General features: G+C 43.2%; 1 long non-coding RNA gene across 1 annotated transcript in view; it reads left to right on the plus strand.

Moving 5' to 3' along the window:
- LOC106890386 overlaps positions 1–14,927 on the plus strand; it is a 409,392-nt gene that overhangs the window by 149,789 nt on the left and 244,676 nt on the right. The window lies entirely within an intron of this gene.

Below are 14,927 nucleotides of genomic sequence, written 5' to 3' on the forward strand. Positions count from 1 at the left end.
CTTGCAGTCCCTGAAGGGGCCACAGGAGAGATGGGGAGGGACTCGTCATCAGGGAATGTAGTGATAGGATCGAGGGGAAGGGTTTTAAATTGAAAGAGGGCAGAGTTAGATTAGATATTAGGAAGAGTCTTTGGGGGGAGGGTGGTGAGAGCCTGGCCCAGGTTGCCCAGAGAAGCTGTGGCTGCCCCAGCCCTGGAGGGGTTCAAGGCCAGGCTGGATGGGGCTTGGAGCAACCTGGTCTGGTGGGAGGTGTCTCTGCCCAGGGCAGGGGGTTGGAACTCCATGATCTTGAAGGTCCCTTCCAACCCAAACCATTCTATGATGCTGTGGTTTTATGACTGACCATCCCTGTACGTACTAACATGTAACACTCTGGTTACAGAAGGGTTTGACCATCCCTGTACATACGAACATGTAACACTCTGGTTACAGAAGGGTTTTGGTGAATTACAGTTTCCTAAAGGGGGAAATAAATAGGAATTGCTTCACAAAATTAAACTCTCCATGCACATTTGAAATTTTCTCTAAAGTGTGCTTGGAATTTCTGTTTCAAAATGGCTTGCTTTATACAACAGATAAAATTTCCAGATTCATAAAGCTGCCACTAAATGTTAAAAAGTTCTTTTGAAAGAATACAGGCTAAAGAAACTTTTGATGGGATCTCAAACGAGCAACGTTTTTGAATGTCATGGGTGATCAAGAACATGATAACACTGGGTTTTTCATTTTGAGATTATGAGAATTTCTCTATATTTTTTTATACCTAAGTGAAAAGAGATTTGACTGAGCCTTGAAATGTGTCACATACAATTCAGTGATATTTTTATATTTGTCTCTTTGAATTGCTTCTCTCCTTTGTTCAATGTATGAAAGAGGAATGCAGGTTTGCAACAGGTTTTCCATACTGTGAGTGAACCAACCTGCAATATGCTCCCTTAACCCCAGGAAGTGTCTCTTATTTCAGAGCACTGTGAGTGAACCAACCTGCATTTGCTCCTTTAACCCCAGGAAGTGTCTCTTATTTCAGAGGTGGTTCTTTGGCTGCCCTTTGAGTGTTTACCATACAGATAATTAAATTCTTCCTAACAAGAGTCGCTCAGGAAAGCTAATTCTAGTCTTCCAGCATTTGGTTGTTGCTGGCAGTAACAAATGCTTTTTAGAATTAAGGAGCTCACCTACAGCAAAACAACGGTATTTTTTAGGAGGTTGGTGTTGGTGTTTACCATCGTCTGTCAGAAACAGCCCCTGCACAGAGCCCCAGAGAAGGGCTGTGCTGCTTGTGCAGGAAAAAGTGTGAATACACTGAGTCACCTGAATCAAAACAGCTTCTGAACCTCTTTTCTCAGCACCAGGGTTGGGGCTTTTATTCCTCCACTGCAGAGTGTCGAGCAGAAGAGGGCTTGCTCCCACAGCTCAGGCCACCGGTGGGTTTCAAGAAACCATTTTAGCACATGTGGTTGACTCGGGATTATTATTTTTTTTTTTCACCCTCTTTTGCCCTGCCTTTTTTAGCAGGGAAGTTCAGAGATGTGCTGTGAAGGCTTGCTGTCATCCCAGAGCTGTAGAACCCCAAGGAATCTGTCTGGGGAGCTGGCTTGCTCCTCTGGGAAGAGGATGATGTAATATTTTTGTCTGAACTGGAAAGGAGCTTGTCCTAAGCAGGACTTTTTCTGCCTTGTATTTATTCAACTTGAAGTGACACTTGAAAATCTTTTTTCTCTCTATGAAAAAAAAAAAAAAGCAGTAGTTGACTGGAGGATTGTTTTAAACTGTCAGTGTGCATGGCTTGAATTCTCACCCCCTACTTGTTCTCTGCAGAATTCTTCACAGTACTGTGATTTCTACCAAGCTGCCTCTATTACACCAGTAAACCAGGCTTCCCTGATACCCCGTGGGTGTATGGCCATCAGGGTCACCGCCTCTTAGTGTTTTTAGAAGGGTGTTGGCTGAAATAAACTGTGGCAAAACACCTGGCATGGATGTCGATTTGATCAGCTTGATATTTAGAACATTGCATGCAGCTCCAGGATTTCAAGTGCTCTCATCCCTTTCCTGTAATTGAAGCCAATACACAGAAATATTGGATGGTTTTTTTTTATTTTTTCCCCTTGTTTTACTGTGGCAACAACCTGTTATTCTCCAGCTGGTTTTGCTTTTTTTAGTTTTTCCACTTCTTTTTGTTTGTTTTTGGTTTTTTTTTTGCTTGTGTGTCTATGGTTTTTGGTTTCTTCTTTTTTTTCCTTCCAGGCTAACCTTTTAGTGAACGTGGCTCGGTCCGAGCTGCACACCTAGAACATCATAGGCTTCAACAGCATCTGTATTCTCATTTGTGTGAACAAGTTCGACAGACATAGGTGAATTGTGAGGGGATGCTGAGATGCAAAAGGAATACAGAAATGCTTACAAATTAAAGATGTTTACAGAAATCCAATTTGCTAATGAGCTGGAAAGCCCACACCATTTTTTTTTTTATTTAAAGCACAGAAAATAAGTCATACTAAATAGGGCAGATCTGAAAGATGCTGCAGACTGCTCACCACTGTGGAGCTGTACATTTAGCAATGTATCACAATATATTACTCTCATAAGACATCAGCCTAATTACTTTCCAAAGGGCAGTCAAGGATGTTTGAAGCGTCTTCTGGTTTGACATCCGCGATGAGTTTTGAAAGACGTAATTGCAGATAATGTCAAGAAAAAAAAAATGCATGTATTATTTTTAATCTTCCTCTGTCACTGTGTGGGGTCCGTTCTCCCCCAGCATCTTGTCACTGTCACTGGAGGGGTGTAAAGAGCCTGGTGCCTCGTTTGGTGGTGTGACCGTGGCTGTGGGTTCTCCTACCCTCACCTTGCAGACCACAGTGCTTTTCAGTGTCTTTCTTTTTTCTTGTTCTGCTGTCTTTATTTAGGTACTTCTATTCTAAAAGAAAAATTATTATAGTAAAAAATGCCCTTTTTAATGCAAAAACCTAGTATAAGTTATGTCTCCATACATCAAGAAGTTGCTAATTGACTAGCAGAATAAAGAACTGCATGAAGAAAATAAAACTAATCTTTTTACAGTAATGTAAATTGTAAGTAAATAATGGTATTTTCATCAAGACACTGTGCTAATAAAGTTGAATTCAAGTGCCCTTAATAATGCTTAAGTAAAATTAACTTCAATTTATGCTTAACGCACGTATCTGATAGTTTTTTCACGCAGCCTGGATGTGGTCCATGTGATTTTGAAGTGTTCTGCTTTGGTTTTGATTGGGTGTGTGTTTTTGTTTGCCTGCCTGTTTGTTTTGACACGCTGTCTGAGCGCTCTGTGATGAATCTGGCGGGGAGCTGAGGTCTGTTCTCCCCGTTTGTGGCTGGCAGGAGGGACGGCTGTGCCCATGGAAAAGTTTGTGATCACATTGGCCTTGGGGACGGGAGTACCAGGCACAGGAGGCCAGCCTAATCCTGTTCAATATGGCTGAGGAACATACCCTGATGGCACGATTCCTATTCCTAGTGCTCCTCCCATCCTGCAGCTTGTTTTTACAGGTGAACCTTTATGTACTGGGGAGCGAGTGGGCAGGCTGAGGGGGCAACTAGAGAAGAACCTCATCTTCCTGAGTTGCAAACACTGCTGATAAACATCTCCCATCCTTCTTCTTGTCCCCATGGTGTTGTATCCGAAGGCAGTTAAGCCTCCAGGGTTCACATTTCTTTATGTTCATCAAGGGAGGTGATTGTGCCCCTGTACTCAGCACTGGGGAGGCCACACCTCGAGTGTTGTGTCCAGTTTTGGGCACCTCAATACAAGAGAGATCTCGAGGTGCTGGAGGGGGTGCAGAGGAGGACAACGAAGCTGGTGAGGGGGCTGGAAAACAAATCATATGAAGAACGGCTGAAGGAGCTGGGACTGTTTAGTGTGAGGAAGAGGAGGCTGAGGGGAGACCTCATCACTCTCTACAACTACTTGAAAGGACATTGCAGAGAGGTTGGGGCTGGTCTCTTCTCACAGGTAATTAACGACAGAACGAGAGGGAATGGCTTCAAGCTCCAACAGGGGAGGTTTAGACTGAACATTAGGAAGGAATTTTTCACAGAAAGAGTGGTCAGACACTGGAATAGGCTGCCCAGGGAGGGGGTTGAGTCCCCATCCCTGGCTGTGTTTAAGGGCCGTTTAGATGCAGTGCTGAGGGACATGGTGTAGGGGAGGACTTTATGTAGAGTAGGGGAGATGGTTGGACTCGATGATCCCAAGGGTCTCTTCCAACCTCAATGATTCTATGATTCTATGATTCTATCAAATTGATAGATGTGGATGGGACACTGACGCAATGCTTTGTAGGGCAAGTGCTTTGGCCCGGTTGCCGCAGGAGGCTGTTCCTTCCAGGGCTGGGTATCCCTGTTCCAGGCCCAGAGTGACCCAGCGACATTGAATTGGAGCTGGTTTAAGCGTTTGCCTTCTCCTGTGGGTCTCAGCTGTGGTGTAGCAGAGCCCATGCGTGGCCACGTACGGTGGGAGCAGAGCCTGACTGATCTCACAGGAGAGTCTCAGTGCTGGTTGTGGGCAGAGTGCTCTCAGCAGCACGAGTTAACTAGTGAGGGAAAAGCTACTTCTGCAAACTTCTTCCAGTCTTGGTTCTTGGGATTGCAGGAGGTGCAGCATTTTTAGGCAGTAATCATAGAAACATAGAATGGTTAGGGTTGGAAGGGACCTCAAATATCATTGAGTTCCATCCCCCTGCCCTGGGCAGGGACACCTCCCACCAGACCAGGTTGCTCCAAGCCCCATCCAGCCTGGCCTTGAACCCCTCCAGGGATGGGGCAGCCACAGCTTCTCTGGGCAACCTGGGCCAGGCTCTCACCACCCTCATAGTAAAAAATTTCTTCCGGATATCTGATCTGAATCTTTTTTCTTCCAATTTAAAACCATTTCCCCTTGTCCTATCACTATGCTTCCTGGCAAAGAGCCCTTCTCCAGCTCTTCTATAGGCACCCTTCAGGTATTGAAAGGCCGCTATAAGGTCTCCCCGCTATAGTGATGCTAAAGAAGCTGGGGTCCCTTCAAAAGCCAAATGTGCATTTATTCTGTGTGATCGACCTTTTAGCTATGGCAAATAGAGTAACACTTTCTTATAAAATACATTTGTCTCAGCAATCTTTGACCTGGGCTCAGTAAATGAAAATGTACTAGCAGAGCTATATCCCCACAGGAAAAGAAGAGGGACATTGTAAGCGAAGGAGAAAATGAAGACAAATGTACTGGTATTGGGCTAAAGAATAGTGTAGCAGAAGCTACCTGCAAGCTATAAACTTATGCTTCTTCTCAAAGAATTTATGCTTGGTGGACAGAGGGTACTGTCTACCTCTCTGCCTGCATGTGGAGAGGTGTGATGGACACAGCACTGTATGGGCTACGTGGTAATGTAGGTCTCATCACCATAATATCCCTCATTTTCAGTAGCTGGTTTTGTTGACAGTGTAGACCAGAGGGATCGTTCATCATCATTTAGTAGGATTTGAATCAGATGTGCACGGGCAGTCTGGGAATCAGCACACAGGGAGTTCTGCAGGGTCGCAGGCAAAGCTGCTTGTCCACTGAGGAGCACTGCCTCCTCTTCCTCTGTTCCTTGATGCTCGACCAGCCCAGGGTTTCTGTGGCTGGGCTCTTTATGCTTTAGTTTAAAAGAACCAGGAGAACTTCTGCATTGGGAGAAAGTGAGACAAATTTACTTGAGTGTTTTGAACTTCGGACATTAACAGGTCAAATTCAAAATAGCTACGTCATTTGTTTTGTTGTGTACCCTGGTAAGGTACGTATTTTGCCTTTGCAGATCACAGAATCAATGAATGCTATGGGGTTGGAAGGGACCTCTGGAGATCATCTAGTCCAACCCCCTGCCAAAGCAGGTCCACCCAGAGCAGGTCCCACAGGAACGTGTCCAGGTGGGTTTGAATGTCTCCAGAGAAGGAGACTCCACCACCTCCCTGGGCAGCCTCTGCCAGGGCTCTGCCACCCTCACAGCAAAGAAGTTCCTCCTCATGTTTAGGTGGAACTTCTTATGTTCCAGTTTGTGCCCATTTCCTCTTGTCCTGTCCCTGGGCACCACTGAAAAAAGACTGGCCCCATCCTCCTGACACCCACCCTTTGAGTATTTATAAGCATTGATCAGATCCCCCCTCAGCCTTCTCTTCTCCAGACTAAGAAGACCCAAGTCCCTCAGCCTCTCCTCACAAGAGAGATGCTCCAGGCCCCACATCATCTCTGTAGCCCTCTGCTGTCCCCTCTCCAGCAGTTCCCTGTCCTTCTGGAACTGGGGAGCCCAGAACTGGTCCCAGTGCTCCAGATGGGGCCTCCCCAGGGCAGAGCAGAGGGGCAGGATGACCTCCCTCCACCTGCTGCTCACACTCTTCTTCATGCCCCCCTGCATAATCTGGCACGTAGGGAGCAGTAATACTCTTTCCCTTTTCTTCCTAAGACATCTCCTGTAGTAACACAGCCAGCTGTAGCAAGGGTTCGTAAAAGTATGCTTTTTCTTCACAGTGTTTCCCTCCAGGAATCTTCTATTGATTATTCTGTAGACAAAAGAGGGAACTAAAGAGTTGCTTTGCAGGAGTGTTGTACAACATAAGAAGACTTAAGGGAGATCCTGAATGCAGTTTTATGAATTATCAGGAGGAGGAGGGAGGCTTGGTTCTTCACATACTTGAAATCAATAAATGTAGTTCATAAATTTAGGAGCACCCACTCCACACTAAAACCTCAAATCAGCCCCAAATTGAAACCCTGTGGCTTTTCCATTTTTAACATTTATGTTGCTTTAAATTGATTCAGTAGTTTAATAGTAACAAGGTTCTTGTAGAGTATAATTATTTAAAAGCTGATAATGTTTGATGAAATCCTGCTGTGTTTGAGCATGCCGTTGTTGCTGGAAAGACTGGCGTAGTATTTCAGAGAGAGATAAATCTTTTCTGTGCAGGACTGCTGTGTTCAGGTGAGTGTGTAGTTTTTAAAAACAGATCTGGGAAATAAATAAGAATATTGGGAGCCTGGGATCGGAAAAGCCCCCATGCTGTGTGGAGTTTTGCTACGCCAGCTTGTGTCAGGAGCTACAATATGGTCTGCGTTTTTAAGTTTTTCTTTTAAGCTACTTGCATGTTTATGTAATTCTTTCTTGGAGCTGGATTGCTGGTTGGAGAATTCTGTTTTAAAGGATGTAGCCAATAAAAATGGCATTGAAGCACATTATTAGAAGGTTACTCTCATAGTGCTTGTGAAAGGTTGGTATTTCTGTAGGGTTTTTTCTTTCCTCTGCAAAATAGGTATCAGCTGGTTAAAATTAACTGATTGTAAGAAGTACATTGGAAATTCTGGGTTTCTTCCAGCTATTTACTTGTGGCAGTCACCCTTTTTGCTTGGTTCTCTTTGAAATATATCCATTATTGGCGTGTTTGTGTTTGGAAAGCTGAGATCTCTCTAACACATGCAGTTTTCACCTTGGAGGTTACATGTGTTTTGCTTAGGAGACATTGACTGTGGTGTGACAGCCCTTTCTAGTCATGTCCTGTGTTTCACAACAAAGTCTTTGTCTAGCCAAAAAGAAGCTCAAGTGGGAAAAACAATGTAGCTACATTACAAGAAAAAGTGGAAAATATAAGGGGATGGGAAGGTTGTCACACCCACTTTATCGTTGAGCGAGTAGTTCAGGATGTATTCTCTTTCCCTGTCAGTATAAGAACTATTTTTTTTCATTTCTTTTATCTTATATATTGTGAAGAAATGAAAGCTGTTGGGAAAATTTTGAGTTGACATCTGAAGGACAATTCAGCTTTGACTGTTACCCTATTTGAATCACTCACTCTTAAAGGTTCTGATTATTTATTTATTTTTAGATGGAACACTTACATATTTTCCAATGTTTTTTCACATCCAGCGAAACAGAAAAGATTGCTTTTGAGTGAAAACTATGACAAACATATGGTTTCACAATGGCAGCATTGTGAAACCTACCTTCAGCTGAAATGAGGAGGAGGTTTTATGGAGTTGCTTTATATTGCCTCTTGCATTCACTTTTTCTTTCCTGAGCAGAAGATTTCACTTCATAGTTATAAGGACATCATCATATTGAAACATTCGAGGTGGCTTCACTGACAAGGGGATGAGAGTTGTGCCTTTGAATCCCTTCAGGGAAAATGGGAAACTGAACCCAAGTCCTCCACTTTCTGGGTGAGAGCTCTGATATTCTTACTTTTACCCTAATTTGCCCAAATACTGGTGCATTTTCTGCAGACCCCGATAGTAGTGCTACATGGTAAACTTTATAAAGACAGGATTGGTCATCTGAAGGAGACACAGAAGGATCTCAACTTGTGCATTTTCTGGGGTTTGTCTGTGAGTGCTGAGCTGTTCAGCTCAGTCACAGCTGGCATGTCCCGGGGCATGGGAAGTCACATAGTGGTGGGCAATGAGGGGAGTTTGAAAGAAAGCAACATTCTTATGAAACTCAGGCCCACCTGGCTGCTGCCTGGCACTTCCCAGGAGTTTTCAGGACATCAGTTTGGGGTTTACCTTCCCACTGCTACAGACATCTGTGAACCTGACCTCTAACGAGGTGTTTTACAAATGTCCTGCTTATCAAAGCCTTTGGAGTTTTCAGGACACCAGCTTTGGGTTTACCTTCCCACTGCTACAGACATCTGTGAACCTGACCTCTAACGAGGTGTTTTACAAATGTCCTGCTTATCAAAGCCTTTTTCTTCCTCGCTCCTGGCAAGTTGCAGTGGTTTGAAACTGGGGACCTCTATGGACCTTCCAGGCAGTCCTTCAGATGACTTTATATGTACGTTGCTGGGGCAGACAGCACTAGCACTTTACCAGATATAAATAAAACTTCCTAATTTTTCCAGTGGGCAGGCAATCAGGGATGAAATAAGAAAGCTGCCTGAAGCCTCATCTCCATCCGGGCTAGCAGCAGAACCCAGATACCTTGATTTTTCATTTATTGCAAAGGGCATCTTTAAATTGTTGTGGCCTCCCAGTGTACCTGCACAGAATGTGCTTCACCAAACCTGTAATTTTTCCTTTTGATACAGAAGAACGCATTGGTAAGAACGAGTACTTCAAATATTTTATGCTATTCCTAAATTTAATCGTGGGAGTCTGAGAGTATTTACTGTTCTTATTGAAAATAGAAATAGTGTCATTTAGGGACTCTCTGTTAAAAATGCAACAAGCCATAGAGCACAGGCTCTGAACTGGGGACAGCACCTACTGTTCCCAGGCTGTGGAAATGCTGGAGTAGGTCCTTTCAGTGCAGCAGTGACTGCAGGTGTGTGCTGGCACCTGAGGACACTTAATCCTCCGAATAGGCTTCCCTGGAAAACTGGGAAGGGGGAGAAAGAGTGCGTGTACAATTTGTTCATTTGAAGGCAATTTTTCTTTTTATTATTTCAGCTTTATGCTTTGTTGAACAGCTTTGGTAAAGACTGGGTGATGTTAGCTGTGTGTCGATAATCTGCTCTAGGAAAATACTTTCCTGTGGGTACTTCAGTCTTGATCCTTGCATCAAGACTCTGCGTTTCAAGGCATTTTGACAATATTATTCCAACTTCTGATTTTTATGGCTTGATTTGGTTTGTTTAAAACATAGAGAAGCTTTTAGGAGATAGTACTGAGCATTGATTTCTGTATGTTTTTCCTTCAGCTGCGTGCATCCATTGGAAACTCTTGAAGCTGAATGTGAACAATTAACACTTGTGGTGTAGGTGGCTTTGAGCGATCCGCTGGTTGAAACAAACTTAAACAAAAGATGACAACCATGGAATTTTAGCCAGCTGTTTCCCAGCATGAAATTTTCTTGCGGATCTGTTTCAGTAGCACAAAGCATCTGTTGCATTTTGAAGGTGAAACTTCAATTGTGTTTGCTTTGTTGGTTTGTCATAGGAAACGTTCTTCTGAGTGCTCTAATGAATGTAGTTACTATTTTACAGCTTTGTTTACCTATACCATCAAGCTCCAGGAGTACAAGTGGAAATGTGATAAACTGGGTGGGAAAGCATGCGTTTTATATGGCTAATTCAAGTAATTTCACAGTTTCTTTCTTATGGCAAATCTTCCTTTCCTTCCCCTTGCGCTAGTAACAGCCTTTAAACTTTTAATCAGCAAGCACAGCAAAGAAGCTGTATTTTGTGTGTTGTACTGTATGTGCACAGAACCATATACCCCCAGATCACAAGCTTGGAAAGTGCCCCACTTCTTACTGGAAGTAGAAAACAAATGCAACCCCGTGTGATTATGACTCGTCGTGAAAACATATTCCAAAAATGTGTATTATCTGAAATGACAAAATAAGCTGTCCCGATACCACACATCAGAATAGATGAGCGATGAACTAGTTCAACAGTATGTTTTTCTATGAGTGCAAGAAGCCTTCATGGTCGTAAGTGCTATAGAGGAAGTCATTGCAAGGTGGGTTGAAGGAGGAGGGAGCCAGACTCTTTTCAGTGGTTCCCACTGAGAGGACGAGGGGCAACGGGCACAAGTTGGAACAGAAGAGGTTCCACTCAAATATGAGGAGAAACTTCTTCATGGTGAGGGTGACAGAGCCCTGGAACAGGCTGCCCAGGGAGGGTGTGGAGTCCCCTTCTTGGGAGATTTTCAAGCCCCACCTGGATGGAGTCCTGAGTGATGTGCTCTGGGCAACCCTGCTTCAGCAGGGGAGTTGGACTGGATGATCTCTATGGTCTCTTCCAACTCTAAAAATTCAGTGAAATTCAGTGAAACGTGCTCTAGGCAATCCTGCTTCAGCAGGGGAGGATAGATTATGGTCCCTTCCAACTCTAAAAATTAGTGAAATTCAGTGAAATTCAGTGTATTGTATCTGTGAAGAGGAAAGGACTTAGTAAGTGATGTGTCTAAAAACTGGGGGGTGGGAGGGGATGGATGAGGAGATGTCCAGAGTTACATTATTTATCTGCCTTTGAATGCAGTCAGAGATCTCAACGGGGATAGCCATTCAAGTTTTTCTTTATATATATATATATATATGTATGTATTTTTGTTAAGGATAAATAAGCAACAAAATATTTTACCAAAAACGTGTGCAAGTGTGGCTTTTAGCGCTGGCAGGTTTCCATATAAATTATGTTCATGATTTGAAAGCAGAGCTGAAAGCAGGCGTTGAATTGACCCTGCCTGAAAAAAACCACCTGCAGTGTTACTCTGTTAAAGTGAGGAAATGGAGCTGATGGTGTAGATCAGGGCATCCATCACAGGAGCACCTGGTATTGAGAGTGTGCATCCTGGCTTCAGTATTTAAAAGTTCAGCAGGTCATTGTTGAAGTTCAACAAGGCGAGGCTAAGTCACCAAGTGGGTGAGACCTTTAAAAAAAGAATATATATAATTACCATGCTCCAAAAAATAAATGACTGCTGGCCCGTGACTGTAGAATTAGGTAATTATTTTGAAAGTTAGGCATCTCAATGTGTTTGTGATCTTTATATCTTTAGTGAGACATTATTACATAAAATAACTTTCTCTATCTTAGTTCTGTAAATATTTTTTTTTTAATTAGTCTACATATGCTGGGTATTGAAGAAAAAAAATCTGACATTTATGGTCTTGAAAGTTTGCTGGAGGTTTGTGTCTCATGGCTCCTCTGCACAGTTAGTGCTGTTTGCTCTCTCTGAGGGGCTTGCATTCCTACACTTGTAACATAAAGTTCTTTAGAAAAATACAGCCTGCAAAACCTGATTAATACAAAAGCAGGTTTAATTCACTGAATTTCTTCCTTTAGTTTTTTGAAAATTGAGAGTCCACATTCAGAGCGTGTTCTAAAGTTAGTATGTACACCCAGTTCATGAGGAAAAACCAGGCATTCTGATACGTTTGTGTGGTTCCCTGAAAAATTCAGAGTACCTAAAATAAAGATTTTATTATTTATTATTTTTATTACTTTAAATTTATTACCTTTAGCGTTCAAAGACCATACATGGATTTTATCTCATCTGATAATTTTTAGGCTTTTTAGAAGAAGCTCATAATTATTAGAGGCAGATTGGTGTTGAATTCTGGAAAAGGATGAAAATAGCAGAGGAAAACAGATATTTATGTTATTTTTGCCTTCTGTTAGGTTGTTTCTTGTGGTGAGGTTGTTCAGAAAGTGTTCAGCCAGAGCTGTTCATGGTGTCTCTGATACCAGCTCGGCTCCTGGTCTTTACTGAGTGGTCAGCCTTTCTGTCTATCTATCTTTTGGCAGTTTTAGCCCCATTGAATGGCACTTGTGCTCAGTTTTGAAGAAAGGTGGCCTCCATGGTAGGAGAAAAACATCAAAGCCAGCAGTCTTGCAGTGGTATTGACATCTTGTTTTGTGACAAGGTTAGAGTCAAGCTTTACCTTGTGAAAGCTTTCTGGGTGTTGCACAGTAACGAGGGAACTACATGGAGCTACACTGGAAATGAGAGGTGTGTGACCACCAGAAGCTAAGAAGGAGGTGGAAAGAAGCATCAATAGGGTTAAATCATATTTAAACTTACATTTCAGGTTGATAGTGCATGGGCATCTACTCTAGAGGAGAACTCCTGGCGTGGCTATTTGTAAGCAAAATACAAAATGAGACCTTTGTTAGTCTGGTTGCAAGGAGAATGATACACGCGATGTGAGTGGTCTGTAGCTAATAAGGCAGTTTTTAGCATGATAGAAGGAAATTGGAATCATATTTTAAGTGATTAGAATTGCATGAATAAGCTTGTCTGTAGCACACAGAGATAAATAAGTAAAATCTCCAAATGCAAACTGCTGTGAAAACATGTATAGGCAGCTGTTGTTCCAGATGTCTAAAATGGCTGAACTATTGAATATCTTTTTATAACCTTATTGCCATTGTTTGCAGAGCTCTCAGTTAGTAACAAGAGCACTGAATCAAAAGCCAGGATGTTTTAAGAGCAGGTGACTGGCTATTCAGATAAGCGTGACATAGGGAGCAGTGCACTAATTAGACAATGAAGAGTGTTTCTCCAAGGAAACCTTCAGACACTTCTCTGAAAACCTTCACAAAACGGGCACTTTGTAAATATCCCTTTGTATAATCGATTTGAGAAACCTGGTTGAAGTTGTAGATCTTGAGACTATACAAATTAGACTCTGAGCTTTTCAAAACACAGCCAGCAATTGCATTTTGGTTTTCACAGAATCACAGAATGCTATGGGGGTGGAAGGGACCTCTGGAGATCATCTAGTCCAACCCCCTGCCAGAGCAGAGCAGGTGCCACAGGAACGTGTCCAGGTGGGTTTGAATGTCTCCAGAGAAGGAGACTCCACCACCTCCCTGGGCAGCCTCTGCCAGGGCTCTGCCACCCTCAAAGTGAAGAAGTTCCTCCTCGTGTTTAGATGGAACTTCACATGTCCAAGTTTGTGCCCGTTCCCTCTTGTCCTGTCACTGGGCACCACTGAAAAAAGACTGGACCCATTGTCTTGACACCCCCCCTTGAAGTATTTATAGGTGTTGATCAGATCCCCCCTCAGCCTTCTCTTCTCCAGACTAAAAAGACCCAAGTCCCTCAGCCTCTCCTCCTAAGAGAGATGCTCCAGGGCCCTCATCATCTCTGTAGCCCTCTGCTATCCCCTCTCCAGCAGTTCCCTGTCCTTCTGGAACTGGGGAACCCAGAACTGGTCCCAGTGCTCCAGCTGGGGCCTCCCCAGGGCAGAGCAGAGGGGCAGGATGACCTCCCTCCACCTGCTGCTCACACTCTTCCTGATGCCCCCCAGGATGCCATTGGCCTTCTTGGCCATGAGGGCCCATTGTTGGCTCATGGGCATCCTGTTGTCCACCAGGACTCCCAGCTCTTTCTCCTCAGAGCTGCTCTCCAGCAGGTCACCCCCAGCCTGTCCTGGTGCAGGGGGTTATTCCTCCCCAGGTGCAGCACCCTGCACTTGCCCTAAGTGGGAGGAATGTAGAATTGTTTTCAGATGCAGAGGTGTGAAGTTCCTGTGTCTGTGAAATGTTCAGAGAGATGGAAATATGCAGTTGTTAGCATGTTTTAAAAGGAAACTGGTACCAGCACCTCCTGTCTACTCCTGGCAGCTTCTATAGTCTGGTACACAGATGGATAAAAAGATCATTTAGAAATAATATAATTTTAAATTTAGTTGTAGGAGTTTTCTTTTAAAAGAAAAGCTCATTTATAGAATTCATATAGCTTACAGCTCTGTTATGGAATTGATGGACTGTGTTCCTTTTCTGCTTACCAGCCCAATATCCAGGTCTGCCTTGCAAAATGCAAAGACAAAAATGTTTGAGGGCAGCCCCTGAAGGAAAACAGTTGAAGATCAAATGTTTTGCTTGATCATCCTGCATACCCAAACATTTTATTGTGTTAGGGGGAACTATGGGAAAGCTTGGGCTGGGAAAGAAATAATATCATCATTATATGGCTCAGCCTACAAACCTCTCAATACTTACACTTGTCCTTGCTGCACTTTTAAAGTATTTGCAATGTTCTTTTGATCTTTGTAGCTTTCAATAGGCTAAAATACTATATTACTGACACACTTTCCTGCTGGTAGAAGTCAGATGTGGCAGTTATTTGGGAAAACTAGAGACTCCAATTAGGTATACGCAGTGAGCACTATTTTCTCTCCATTTATCTTTGCTATTTGACACTAAATTTATAATGGCGATTTTGTTCCAGCTTCTACTGTTTAACTGCAGCACAGTTAAATTGGAGAAGGATTTTTTCTTGTCTTTCATGTGTTAACAGCTCTGAGAAGATTTAAAGGGAATATTTCCCTTGCGCAGGTTTTCTCATTGATGCCTTTGTATTATCACTGCTATGGTTTTCCATTCTGTGTCTTTTATTTGTTCTTTGGTGTGGTCTCCATCTGGCTCCCTGCAAGGATCACTTCTTTTTACTGTTCCAGGGATTCTTACAGAAGTAGGAATGTGTAAGT

This window comes from Calidris pugnax, unplaced genomic scaffold, assembly GCF_001431845.1.
Source record: "Calidris pugnax isolate Ruff unplaced genomic scaffold, ASM143184v1 scaffold136, whole genome shotgun sequence".
Lineage (NCBI taxonomy): Eukaryota > Metazoa > Chordata > Aves > Charadriiformes > Scolopacidae > Calidris > Calidris pugnax.